Source organism: Podarcis erhardii, assembly GCF_964252035.2.
Source record: "Podarcis erhardii genome assembly, chromosome: 3".
NCBI lineage: Eukaryota > Metazoa > Chordata > Lepidosauria > Squamata > Lacertidae > Podarcis > Podarcis erhardii.
Genome location: NC_138507.1, coordinates 84,275,810 through 84,289,573, shown reverse-complemented (window position 1 = coordinate 84,289,573; position 13,764 = coordinate 84,275,810). Strand labels below are relative to the sequence as shown.

The window sequence follows — 13,764 nt, the reverse complement described above, 5'->3', positions numbered from 1 at the left end:
TAGTCATGTGGTGTTAAAGAAGGATAGAACTTTGTTTTTATATGCTACAACAGCAGCAAGGATTCTCATTGCAAAGTATTGGAAGACATCAGACTTACCAACCCTGGAAGAATGGCAGATGAAGATGACAGATTATATGGGACTTGCAGAGATGACGGGCAGAATCCGAGACCAGGAGAAAGAGACAGTGGAAGAAGATTGGAAGAAATTTAAGGACTATCTTAATAAATACTATAAGATTAAGGAATGTTAGATTGACGTGGATTTAAAAATATGGTGGTTTTCAGAGATATTAGAGTATGAAAAGGAATGGAATTTGTTAAAAAAATTTGGGAAATAAGGGAATGGAGTTGCTGACGGGATAATGAAATTAGAATACAAAACGGTGAGGTATGAGGAAGTCGGGGAAATTAGGTTGAGAAAATAATTTTTGGAATTATACTTGTTTTTTGTTTGTGTTTGTCTTTATTGTAATTGTTTTGTATTGGTATGTTTTACTGGAAAATTCAATAAATATTATTAAAAAAAAAAAATACAGCAGAGGCTCTGAATAGCAATTTATTTCATGTGAATCGACTCCCACTCTAGAGTGTCCTTTAGGTGGACTTCAGGCTACATGCAATTATTCCTCAGGAGCCTTTCTTTCTCTGGTTATTGTGCTATGTACACACTAACTACAACAAACATTTTCAACACTGATTTTGCAGTGCAATGTTGAATATAAAGGTAAAGGGACCCCTGACCGTTATGTCCAGTCGTGGACGACTCTGGGGTTGCGGCGCTCATCTCGCTTTACTGGCCGAGGGAGGCAGCATACAGCTTCTGGGTCATGTGGCCAGCATGACTAAGCTGCTTCTGGTGAACCAGAGGAGCGCACGGAAACGCCGTTTACCTTCCCGCTGGAGCAGTACCAATTTATCTACTTGCACTTTGTGCTTTCGAACTGCTAGGTTGGCAGCAGCAGGGACTGAACAACGGGAGCTCATCCCGTCGCGGGGATTCAAACCGCCGACCTTCTGATCAGCAAGCCCTAGGCTCTGTGGTTTAACCCACAGCACCACCCGCGTCCCTTAATGTTGAATATATCCAAGTATTAAGCCTTCTTATGAAAGACAAACTTTGAAAGAGAGGCATTTAAAAAAAAAAAGAAAGAAAGAAAGAAAAGAGCGTTAAAAGAGGCTCTCCCATGTGGCTTCTCCTCCTGTCCCTAGACTTTTATGGTGATGAGGATTGGATGATATGGAGTGCTCACAGATGCTCCTGCATGGAATCACTGCCCCACTATGGCCTTTCCACAACCACCCATGTCACAGCCATATTACACGAGACAGCCCAGCATTACAAAGTAACACATAAACACATACATACACCACCACAGCCCCTGCAGTCTTGTGACAGGCAAGCACCCAGCTGATTCGATCCACAACTGGAGGGATTTTCTAACCACACCATGCAGTGTAAGTCCTTGGTGTTTAAGTGGAAAAGAGGTTTAATATATTACTAGTCTGCTCAACCAACATGGAAAAAGAGCTCATGTCATTTCCTAAGTCAGGTGGGTCCCACAGTTCATCAAGTGTAGCATGATTAAAATTCCACATAAACAATGTCAGACCGTTAGAAGAAAGGGCCTTTTATTCCCGCCTTGCTCCCATTCCCAGTCCAATTCATAATCTATTGTCATGAGACATTTATGTATGGATACAGCCAAGAAATCTTTTCCACCACTCTTAAAGATAAACATGTTTATTTCCTTTCACATTAAGCCCTTTTGCCGTTTCTGAACTTGTTAATCTATGTATTACTGTTGCCAGCTACAGCATAAAAGGACCTTTTTCATCCTGAGAGACCAGGGCAGGGGTAGTTAGTTAGTGCTGTCTCAAAAATGATATTGTAGCACTGCAAAAGGTGCAGAAAAAGGTATCTAAAATAGCCAAAAGGCAGAAGCAAATCCCCTACAAGGACCTGCTACAATAAAAAAGACAAGATAGAGGCTTCTAAAAGAACACATGGGTATAGAAAGTAGATCAGGGTCTTTCTCCTCCCTCTCAGGTTGATAAAACGAAACCGATTTGACAGAATATTCAGGATGAATGAATGAAATGACTTTTTCACACAGGGAGTAATTAATATGTGGAACAAGCCATGGGGATGACCACTAGCTTAGCTGAGTTTAAAGGGCATTAGGCAAATTTATGGAGGTGTCTATCAAAGGTGGCTACTATCCTCCAGGCTCAGATGCTGTTTGCTGTATGCTGTTTCTGTTACCAATGCCATAATTAACACTTAGTGGCTTAGGGCACTATATGTGCTATACACATAAATTAGTAAGACATTTAGGAATAGTACATTGACTCTAAAAATGCCCTATGATTACAGAGCTTGAATAAATGTTGGCGTATTTATATTAGCAGGAAAATGAACAAGTACTTTCCTACGGTGACTTTCGTATCAGTGCATAGCCATCCTGAGAGCACTTGTGCAAGTTTTCAAAGGAAAAACAGGATTCAACGGTAATAAATAAGTGAAGTTACCTAAAACCAAGTCAGGTTAAAAACAATATCCTCATCATTTCATTACAAGACTTCCAACCTAAAATTAGCTCATATTTCAACCTCAGGCCTAAGTCATCCTGAAGGGGCCAGAGGCCAGGCAGCCTGAGGCCTTATTGTACTCACGGCTCAGAACCTCACAGGACCAGCCCACGCGAAAGCATCCCCATCCTATACCTTGGCCTCAGCTTTCCACTGACAGAGGTCAGGACAGAAGGCTAATTCCCAAAGTGTTGCCTTGACAACAGCAGACTTCAAGCAGGCCAATATCCCACTAGGACAGGTCAGAGTAGCACCCATATTTTCCGTTCTTTATCTGCCATCAGGCATATATTGCAACAGGCAACTAATGTCTAACAGTATAACGGTAAGTCCAAAACTCACCAAAGAGTGTGTGTGTGTGTGTGTGTGTGTGTGTGTGTGTAAAAAGACATCATCTGCTACTTTAGCAAAACCCTATTAGTCACATGATTCAGTAAAAAATGGCAAATAGTCATAACGTTTGCCATAGCATGGGGATGGCACTGAATCTTTTTATTGTTCAACTCCCTATGTAATCCCCTCTTTAAAGTCATGAGACTACCTCCTAGTCAGGCACAAGACGAGATACGCATATGGAATGAAGAAACCAAACAGTTCTACTTTGCTGTCAGCTGCAACTCACAGGCTGGGATCCAAAGAGCTGTCTGAGATGCAGCCAAGAGCTGGAGCCTCACTAGTGAGTTTCTTCCTTTTCTCCTTTTTTCTAAAAAAACCCCACCTCATTCACTTTGAATGACAAAACCACTACCATATCTTAAGGGCTTTTAAGCACCTCTCAGTTTCAAAACCTTGCCGTGCAACTCAGGGAGCTGCTGTTTAAGAACTACTAACCCAAACAAATGCCTTGAGCATATGGAACTGATGTGGTTCTTTCGGTCCTGGCCAATATGTGTGCATGCTGGTTTCCATTAAAAAGCCTCATTTTTTCTTCTTCGGAAACCTGCCTGAGAGAATGGCATGTGAGGCTGCAATTGGCCTGATCTTCCTTTAGCTATGAAACATTGCCTGACAATGTATTGAGGTAGCTCTGGCACTGGTTATAATCCATGTTGGATAAATGAGGCATCCATGTTCAGAATAGTCTGCTTCTGAACTCCAGATGCTGAGAACAAACAGGGGAAGGATTTCACTTTCATGCCTTGTCAGTGAGCTTTCCAAAAGCTCCCAGCTATTATTATATCGCTTACAATCAGTGGCTCTGGCTCCACCTACGGCAGGCTTCCCTGCCTATGCCCTACCACCAGTTCTTACAATATACCAGATGACCTCATTTCCCATTCATACACACTCATTTTTGCTACTAGATGCCGCAGCAGCCATCATGTGATCCTACAAAACCTGAGGTGAAAAAAACACACCTTTAAATTATGACATTACAGCTGGGTAGCAGAGCTCCAGTTTGTTTGTGTCTCTCTCTGTTTAATGAGTACCCAGTAATATGAAATAATTTTCCTACCTTCAACGTCAAGAGATGGTTTCTCAGATTGGTTTCTCAGAGGGAAAAGCAAACCTCCACCCAAAAGTGCATCATGATTAAACAGAGAATACGAAGCCTAACAAGAAGAATAAGAATGAAAACAGATGAGCTATCTTGTTAAAGGGCTGCCTGGTAAGGACCATTTTGCATGTCAGAGATGGGTCACCACATTTTATGTAGCACCAGACACCTCCTAAAGTTGCTCATTTATTCTGTCCATTCCTTCCTGTTTACTTCCTCCTTGTTTTTCCTGGCTTTTAAAAATGCTTCCTTTCCTCTCTAGCTTCAGAACTACTGAAAGGGGTAGTGACTTATTTGAGATAGCTTTTTTCTAGTTGTATGGCCTGGGGAAATAGAAGTTACTTCCCTGCTCTCTGAGAACTAATTGGTGGACTCCTGTTCTATGTGTGTAGCGGAGGGGTGGCCTGGGGGCTGAATGTGGCTTTCCAGGTCTCTCTGTCAGGTCCTCAGAAATCTCTCCTCACCACAAACCCTCTTCCCAGGCTGCATCCCTCACTGGCTCTGCTCCATACCCCAAATATTTTGTCTTTGAACCCTGATAATGCCTCTTCTTGCTTGCCTGGATGGGGGATAGAGATGAGCAAATGAGTGTGAGTAAAACTAAACCACTGTACACAGGTAAAATTTACATTTGTTCCACTCACATTTGCCTCTTACCTCACCAACCACCATACAGTAGCCCTCAGAAAGTTGCCCAGATAGGAATCCAGCCTTCAGGATGAAAAAAGGGTTCCTTTCCCTGCACAGTCTGTAGCACACTAATGTCAGAAAGTATTTGCTCCTGAGTAGGTCTGCATAATATCAGGGATTTTATTCTGAGGTAACAATTGTGAAAAAAGAAGCACTCCTAGATTTAACTCCTAGAGATCTCAGGAGGGAACTGTAAAATGAAGAAATCTAGAGCAGTTGGGGTGAGGGGTAGACAGTGAACCACTGATGACCCTAAAAAATCATCACCAAGAAGTAAAATAGGGACAAATCATTAACTTACCAGGATCATGCACCACAAATTATGGTAAAAGAGAGCTGGAGTAGATATGATGTTGTTTTAGAGGCATCAGTGCCTTTCAGAGAAGACAGTAGATGCTTTCCTCATTGCAGATGACATGTGATTCTTTCGCAGGAGCAGCTATTGGCTGACCAATGTTATCCATAGATTTATGGTTATAAACAATTAAATGCGCCCTCTCACTCTAAAATTAATTGACCTGTGTTGATAATATTTCTGTAGCTATTGTGAGATACACAACAATGGTCTTACAACACACCTAATTTTCTAATGATGTTTAGGCTTGATTGTAACCAAGAGCAATTACCCTTCTACAATCTCTCTTCCCCTATAAAAAAGGTATACTGAAATCTAAAACAGTGACCTTATTTACTAATTAGTTATCCAGACCTTAGAGTTACTTGCATCTCTCTGTTAAGCCAACAAACTCACTCTGAAATGCAGATGCGGACACTTACCTCTGTGTGCGTGTAATTGATGTGGAGATCTTTCGTGTCGGTCCAGTTTCTCCTCCTTTCTGCTCTCTATAACGTTGAACAGCTAAGGGGTTTCTTCTTCATTCCTTCACCCTTCTCATTCAAGGCCCTCTTTTGAATATTTCTGAAGGACAAACAAAGGAATTGTGCTCAGATCACATTCTCTGCAACAATGACAAAGCTTGCAAGTTTGGAGGCTCAATGCCTTCCAAATTGTTTGGCGAAATGGCAGCCACACTTCCTCCTATTCTTTCCTGACTTGGTTTTCCTGCCTCCAAAGAGCTTTTTCCTCTTCTTGTACTATTAATAGGGCTTCCCTAGCACAACCTATAGCAGCAGCAAAGGCAGGCAGGAAATGCAGGACAAGCTGAGGAGAGACCTCCCCCAGGCTTGCCATAACATGACATGAAAGTTCCAAACAACTCATATTACACGCTTGTATTTTACACAACCAAAACAACATTCATGGGTTTTGCGCAGAGCTTCCAATTTTCATCCAAGTTATTTATATGCTGCTTTTCCAAGATACGCTCAAAGTGGGTGCCAATAAGTGCAAGAAATAACTACAGTATAACAGCTTTAATTAAAATAAACCAATCAGTATATTCAATGTAGTATTTAAAATCCACACTAGCAAGCTAACAAAAACAACATTTAGGACTGCCCTACAGGTATGAAAAACATTGTAGGCACATGCAACAGCAGCCTTTTGTCACCAGAGTCAGTTAGGGGGTCTGTCTACTGAGGACAGGCCAGGTGGAAATGGACCAGGAAGCCAGCAAAGGCCAGCACTTGCAGGACTCACAACTCGATGGTCTCTAGGTCACCTAGATAACCATTAACACCAACATAACCAGTTATGCTGCAGGGCTTACAGCCTTGCTCAGCAATGCCCAATTTGTCCGATTCTTCTAGCCACAGAATCCGATATCTGATTCTGCACATGCAGAGATAGCAACTTTATATGGCACGGTGCTGTTTCCCAAAAGCACTGCCAAGCACAGATCAGAGATGTGAATATGTAGCTTCCCCTTTTTGTGTTTCCATTTTAACATCTAAAGGGGGAGGGAGAATGGGGGTCAGGCCCACTGCTTAGGCAGCTGAAACATATACATATCCCCCACTGATTAATTCTGTTTTAGACATTTCAGCAGACTGCACAGTGTGGAACCATTTGTCCAAAGCCTTAAAAACCAATGTGGATGAAACCCAAAAGGTTGTATACACAATGTGTGAGAGGTCCATTGCAATTAAGAGCTAAAGAAGAGCCCTACTAGATCAAGTCAAAGGCCTATCTAGTCTAACATCCTGCTGTAACAACCAGAGGCCTACAGAAAGCCCACAAGCAGGAACAGAGTGCAATAGTGCTCTCCCCACTTGGAAGTTCCAGTGACTAGTATTCAAAGATGAATTGCCTACGCTCCAACATTCAAGGAGTGCATAGGCATCATGGTTAATGGTCACTGATAGCCTTATTCAATCAATGGCTACCACAAACCTGGCAAGAGGAAGACCAGTAATTGGATTGTATTAGCTGGGAGCTACTCACCTGGATGCACCTTCACGCTTCAGCCTCTGATCTGCACGATTGTGTTCTCTCCTCCTTCTTCTCTTGTCCAAACCTCTTCTCACCAGCACCCCTGCAAGTAAGTTTCTGAGGACATATGGCTGGCTTATAAAAGCCACAGCTGCTGATTCCCCCCCCCCCATGCAACTCTTAAAGGTACAGGATCCATGGGCATAGCCAAGGGGAGGCAGGGAGGGAGAGCTGTTACTCCCCAATCAATAAAACTCAACAAAAGCAGGATCCTTGTCTGCTTTTGCACCTGGCCTCCCTAGGTTTAGCTCAGGGTGACTCCACTCCTGATAAGATAACCAGAAAAACTGGGTGGGTGGGTTATAGATAAGGGATTTCTCCCTGGCCTGAAGAATAAGAAAGGGGATGCGGTAAAAGAAGAAACAAACAAACAAACAAACAAAAAACCTTGAGAAAAATTGGAGGTAGCCATGTCCCATTAGGAAAAACAAAAATAAAAGCTAACAATTGGACAATATACTTATTTAGGTCTAACCAAATGGCCACAAACAATGAAGCAAAATTCTTAACCCAGCAGATGTTAAGTATTAAAACATAAATTAAAATGGCATGGAGGGGAGAAAGAAAGGCAAGTTAAAAAGCCAATGGTTATAGATTATTATAGCCTTAAAATAGGATGTGGGGGATGTTATGCAAACTTAATCAGGATAGATGCAAAAAGATCTTAAGTTGCATCAAAGGCTATACAGTATATACAGGAACAGAGCAGCCAATTTGCTCTTCCTTAAAATGGTAAAAGCCAGTAATTATTTGAGTCCGTCTCTAGCACTGATCTCAGTGCAAAGGTTTATTGCAAAGCAGAAAGATGTAAAGAAAAATAGGATAGACGTTAAGTTTTGCAATGCTTATGATGCCAATTATGTGCAGCTACTCATAACATTTGCATATGCTCATTTATTTGTTAGGATGTGTATTTATAAATAATAATTATAATTAACAAGAAATACCTCTTGTTACAGTGGGAATGAGTGTGACTACTCATGATTTGTGTGTCTGCTCGGTCAGCTCTCCATGGCATGACCGTTGATATGCAACGTCAAGGCCCCCTTTCTCCCTTATTATGGCTCTTTATCTTTAATCTGTTATTGGATTGGGCCACCCTTCAAACAGATGGCTGTCCTCTGTGAAATGAGACACATGGCCAACCTACACCATAGCCCATTTTTTGTGTAGTGAGATAGCAGTTGCTCCTTCTTCCTTCTAATAAAGGCTGGCTATATATTACGTCAATACAGTGGTACCTCTGGTTAAGAACTTAATTCGTTCCGGAGGTCCGTTCTTAACCTGAAACTATTCTTAACCTGAGGTACCACTTTAGCTAATGGGGCCTCCCGCTGCCGCCACACCACCAGCATGCGATTTCTGTTCTCATCCTGAGGTAAAGTTCTTTACCCGAGGTACTATTTCTGGGTTAGTGGAGTCTGTAACCTGAAGCGTCTGTAACCTGAAGCGTCTGTAACCCGAGGTACCACTGTAGTGTGATTAGTAATCAGATTTGGGATTTTTAAAAAATCAAATGCCAGGTGCAGAGGAATTGTCATTGGCAGCACTCTTTTCAAGGAGGTTTAAGAATTCCCTCCCCAGCTGCAATTTTGGTAAAAATACCCACCTCACAACATGGCAATTAGCACTGGTTGGGGTGTGTGTGAGTGAAATCCTTTTGGTACCAATGAGAGGTTTCCCCCCTAAGGCTGATGATTGCATGGAGAGTTGCAATATTTTATTTCCTTTATTGACAGCAAATACACTGAAACATAAGAGCCAGATTGCTATACTTTTTGGGGGGGGAGGGGGACTCATATTTCTGATTACATTGTACACAGATCAACTGCAGAATAGTCTACAATTTTTTAAAGAAGAAGCAAAACTTTTAGCTTTTACTTAACACAGCTTCTATTCTCCACCTAGCTATCTGCTTACCTGTTTCCTGTTACCTGCAGATGGTGTAACTGCCTTTTGATATTTAATTTTCTTCTGTTGTTAAGTGTCCTTTGAGCTAATAAAAATAAATTTAACGTGAAAACATTATATAAGTGAATCTGCCCTGCTTTGAGGGGGCATTTACTTGTCCAATCTGAGGAGAATCCCATAAGAAATCTGGGCCTGGAGTGAGAGAGTGTCAGAAGAGGGGAAATCATTGGCACAACTGTTGTGTATTGAGTCAAAGGATTTTATATCTGTATTATTATTGTCTGTATTTGCATTAGGGTAAAGTAACTGCCTTTTGGTTCCAGAGGGTACAGCTACTATTGGTTCATTTAAGCTGCTGTATTTGGATCCTCTGTCTTATTGGTTGCCTCCAAAAGGCAGGACTGTGATTGCCTGATATTGTTCCCTCCAAAATGTATCCTTTCTAGCTAGTTCCCTGTCCCTATAAATGTAGCTCTCCCCTCCTCAAGTCTCAGTCTTGTTGCTTTAAATAAAGAAGTGTTACTAGAGAACTGTCTCCAGCATATTATGTCAAGAGAGCTGAAATCACAAACCCCACGTCACAACAACAACTTCCATTCTGGTTTAGACTCATGTGGCTTTCAGAGCACCTACACCCTCCCTTGTCCTTTAGTCAAACATATCTAACAAATGCTAAGGGATGCAGGGGGTGGGGAAGAGACTTTGCACAGGATATCAGCCAGTGATGCTGCCTGATGTCATCAGGAGGAAATCCTCTCAAACTTATGTGGCTATTTTAAAAACATTCCTGTCTGCAGCAAAACAAGCAATAGAACCCATTTACTCTCAGTGCTTTCCCCCAGTGACTTAGGAGTTCTTCATCAAAAACATGTTGGAAACGTGGCCGGGCTCTTGCACAGAGCAAGTAACCGTCAGAGCCACACTTGATAATAGCATTTATATGGCTTATGGTTCGAGCCTAACCATGTCTACTCAGAAGTAAGCTGTACTGAATTTAGTGAGGCTTCCTCCCCTGGTAAGTGGGGTTAGACCTGCAGCCTTACATGAACATAAGGATCACAGCAGTGGCAGACTTTGGGCTCTCAAATTTCAGTGGAACTCTGTGCAATGCTACAATTCGGCACCCCCTGTTTCTTGCTATTTGTTCCACAACATTGTTGTGGCAACCCCTGCAGTGTGGTGCCCTCTGGTCACAGTCAGCCAAGAGCTGTAGTCACACATTAGCATTACTTGGATGTAGGGCACATATTATTATTATTATTATTATTATTATTATTATTATTATTATTATTATTATTATTATATTATTATTATTATTATTATTATTATTATTATTATTATTATTATATTATAATAATAATAATACCCATCTGACTGGTTGCCCCAGCCACCCTGGGCAGCTTCCAACAGAATATAAAAGAACAGAGCAAAATACCAGACATTGAAAGCTTCCTGATACAGGGCTGCCTTCAGATGTCTATGGAAGGTCATATAATTGTTTATCTCTGATATTTGATGGAAAGGCATTCCACAGGGCAGGTGCCACTACTAAGAAGGTCCTCTGCCTGCAACCTCACTTCTCACCAGAAGGCCTTTGGAGCTGGACCTCAATGTCCAGGCTGAACAATGAGGATGGAGATGCTCCTTAAGGTGCCCCTGTATTCTTGACCTCACCCTTCAACACCATGGCCTTGGGCTAGCCTGGCCTCTGATAAGGACACCTGAAAAGGACACCACCCTACAGGTGTGTGTGAAAGATCTCCCCATGATCGGGGTGCACACAACTAGGTGCTAGGTGCAGCCCCTATATGCAAACAGCTGCTCCCATCCTTATCAGATGTGTCTATGCTCAGTGCTTGCCTGGAGACATGATGCCAGCCCCTACTCTGCTTCATGTGCTCCTGCCCCTGCTCTGTTTGAGCATGAATTGCAGAGGTTTCTTTCACATGATCTACTGAACACAGATACAAGATGCCTGTACATATGTACAAGTGTTTATGTACACTTGTACAGCTCAGCTGTTGTATGCACAGATACAAAAACTGAACACTTGTTCAACAGTACATGTGAATAACAGTGTACAGCACAGCTATTTGTGCACGAAGATACACATACTCATTGAATGGAATGTGTAAATGTCCCTCAGTAGTGTGGAAGTTGGGCTGTTGTTCCCACCCCCACCCCCCACATTTCATCCATAGTGACTGGCCCACATGTGAGTCATCTCTGGGTGATGGCATGAGCAAGGGCTGTGATGACAGCTTTTGGTGAGTCAGACATAGGTTAAGAACCTGATCAAACTGCAGAAAGAACAAGTGTGATTGAGACCTGCTGAATAGATCAACAATTATTTTTTAAAAATATATTTTTATTACATATTTCTTAGTTTACAAAAATACATGCATTGTCTCTTTTTTCCAAGTTGCGTTCTCACTCTTTCTGTCTTTTCTTCTCTTTCTCCTTCTTCACCACAGTCTCTTCTCCCTGGCTTCTGTCCAGAGTCATAGCAGCCTAGGCTCAGATTGGGGCAGGCATCATTGCTCAGTATAGCCCATTTTCTTCTGCATGATGGAGCAACAAAAGCTGAACAGGCCACTGAACAGACTTTTGGGCTGGGATACTGTTTAGGGCAGGGGTCAGCAAACTTTTTCAGCAGTGAACTGGTCCACCATCCCTCAGACCATGTGGTGGGCCAGACAATTTTTTTTGGGGGGGGGGAATGAATAAATTCCTACGCCCCACAAATAATCCAGAGATGCATTTTAAATAAAAGCCCACACTCTACTCATGTAAAAACACCAGGCAGGCCCCACAAATAACCCAGAGATGCATTTTAAATAAAAGGACACATTCTACTCATGTAAAAACACACTGATTCCTGGACCGTCCGTGGGCCGGGTTGAGAAGGCAATTGGGCTGCATCCAGCCCCCAGGCCTTAGGTTGCCTCCCCCTGGTTTAGGGGGTTTTGTTGCAGGCGTTGCTGCTGCTATTGATTTTTCTTTTTCTTTTTCTTTTTTTGTATCTTTATTTTAAATCTTACGATTTATGTGGAAATAGTTCAGTTTACTTGCATACTTTTTGATGTTTTATTTATTGTTTGGCTACTTTTCTTATGCTTGTAATTACAGTGGTACCTCAGGTTAAGTACTTAATTCGTTCCGGAGGTCCGTACTTAACCTGAAACTGTTCTTAACCTGAAGCACTACTTTAGCTAATGGGGCCTCCTGCTGCCGCCACACCGCCGGAGCATGATTTCTGTTCTCATCCTGAAGCAAAGTTCTTAACCTGAAGCACTATTTCTGGGTTAGCGGAGTCTGTAACCTGAAGCATCTGTAACCTGAAGCGTATGTAACCCGAGGTACCACTGTACATAATTTTTAATATGCTATAAGCGGCCTTGAACATGGTTTTAACTTTGGGAAAGGAAGCATGCAAATAAAATCATTGATTGATTGGATTGAATAACATTACATGCTCCATTCTGAACACGTCTATCTGCATAGACGGCAGTTACACCATTAAAACCAGAGCTGTCTCATTGATTACAAACAAGCTGCATATGCAGCTCTCTGAACTATGACTTAGTTCATCCGTACACAGCTTGTATTCTACAAAGGTTGCCAACCTTTGGGTTCCATTTGCAAGCCGGAGAAACCATAATGTGTACCATCCTGACCCACCCACCAAAACGAATATTTCTTAGCAGAGGTATTTCAGACAATGAGTTGCAAATAGTCTGGTGGTAAAAAACAAACAAACCAATGGACATTTTGTTGAATTAAGTGCATTCTTGATGGCATCAGTCTGTGTTTCCTTAATTGCATTACTCCAATTCCCTTCCCAAATTCTCATCCTGAATCTGTGTTTGCATTATTTTTGGTAACATTTACAGACGGTGTGGAGAATGGCTTTGACTGCCAAGAAAAAGCATACATAATAATTTCAAGCCCTTCTGGGTCAGGAACCTGCAGCTGCAGTGATCACCGAGCAGCAACTAATGTGTGATATAAAAAGAAACAGGAAAGTCACGGCAGCCCAAGCTCACTTGGGAAGGCAGAATACACCCAGAGCGCCTGGAGTGCGCATGCAGAATATCAAAATTGTAAGTGCAGTTTTGCTGGCTCCCCTCACTCCTCTTGGAGACATTTTCTATTTTTTCAATAGGCTTTTTTTTGCCATGAGAAGAGAGTGAGTACAAAGGGAAGTGTTTGTGGAGTTTGTGGTTCTTCTTGTATTTATCACTCAGACAGATCTGGGCTCACAACCCTAGGCCTGGCACTGGCAGAATGTAACTTCTAAAACAGGCATCCCCAAACTCGGCCCTCCATATGTTTTGGGACTGCAACTCCCATCATCGCTAGCTAACAGGACCAGTGGTCAGGGATGATGGGAGTTGTAGTCCCAAAAATCTGGAGGGCTGAGTTTGGGGATGCCTGTTCTAAATGAAAAATCAGTAAACTGAAACCCAAAGAGCACATACCCTTTGTACACACAGGATTATTCTCTCCCCCCCCCCCCCCAATATTGGAAACTGCAGTTCATTAAAAGTGCTGGGAATTCTAGCTCTGTTGGGGAAATACAGAGTCTGGAAACATTTGTCTTTAATTGTAGAATTGTAGCTTAGAATTTCTTTGTGGTAAATTACCGTATTTTTCGCTCTATTGGACGCACCGGACCATAG

At 42.2% G+C, this 13,764-nt stretch overlaps 1 protein-coding gene across 2 annotated transcripts in view; it reads right to left on the bottom strand.

Annotated features, from left to right (window-relative positions):
- RASGRP3 (RAS guanyl releasing protein 3) overlaps nt 1-7,229 on the bottom strand; it is a 50,636-nt gene extending 43,407 nt beyond the window's left edge. The window contains exons 1-3 of one of the 2 annotated variants that reach the window (XM_081856568.1): nt 7,124-7,229; nt 5,557-5,698; nt 4,048-4,144 (exon numbers count right to left, since the gene is read on the bottom strand). The gene's annotated coding sequence lies outside the window, so the exon portion shown is untranslated. The remainder of the gene's footprint in view (nt 1-4,047; nt 4,145-5,556; nt 5,699-7,123) is intronic. The other variant, XM_081856570.1, reaches the window with a different exon arrangement.
- Nucleotides 7,230-13,764: the final 6,535 nt, after the last annotated feature.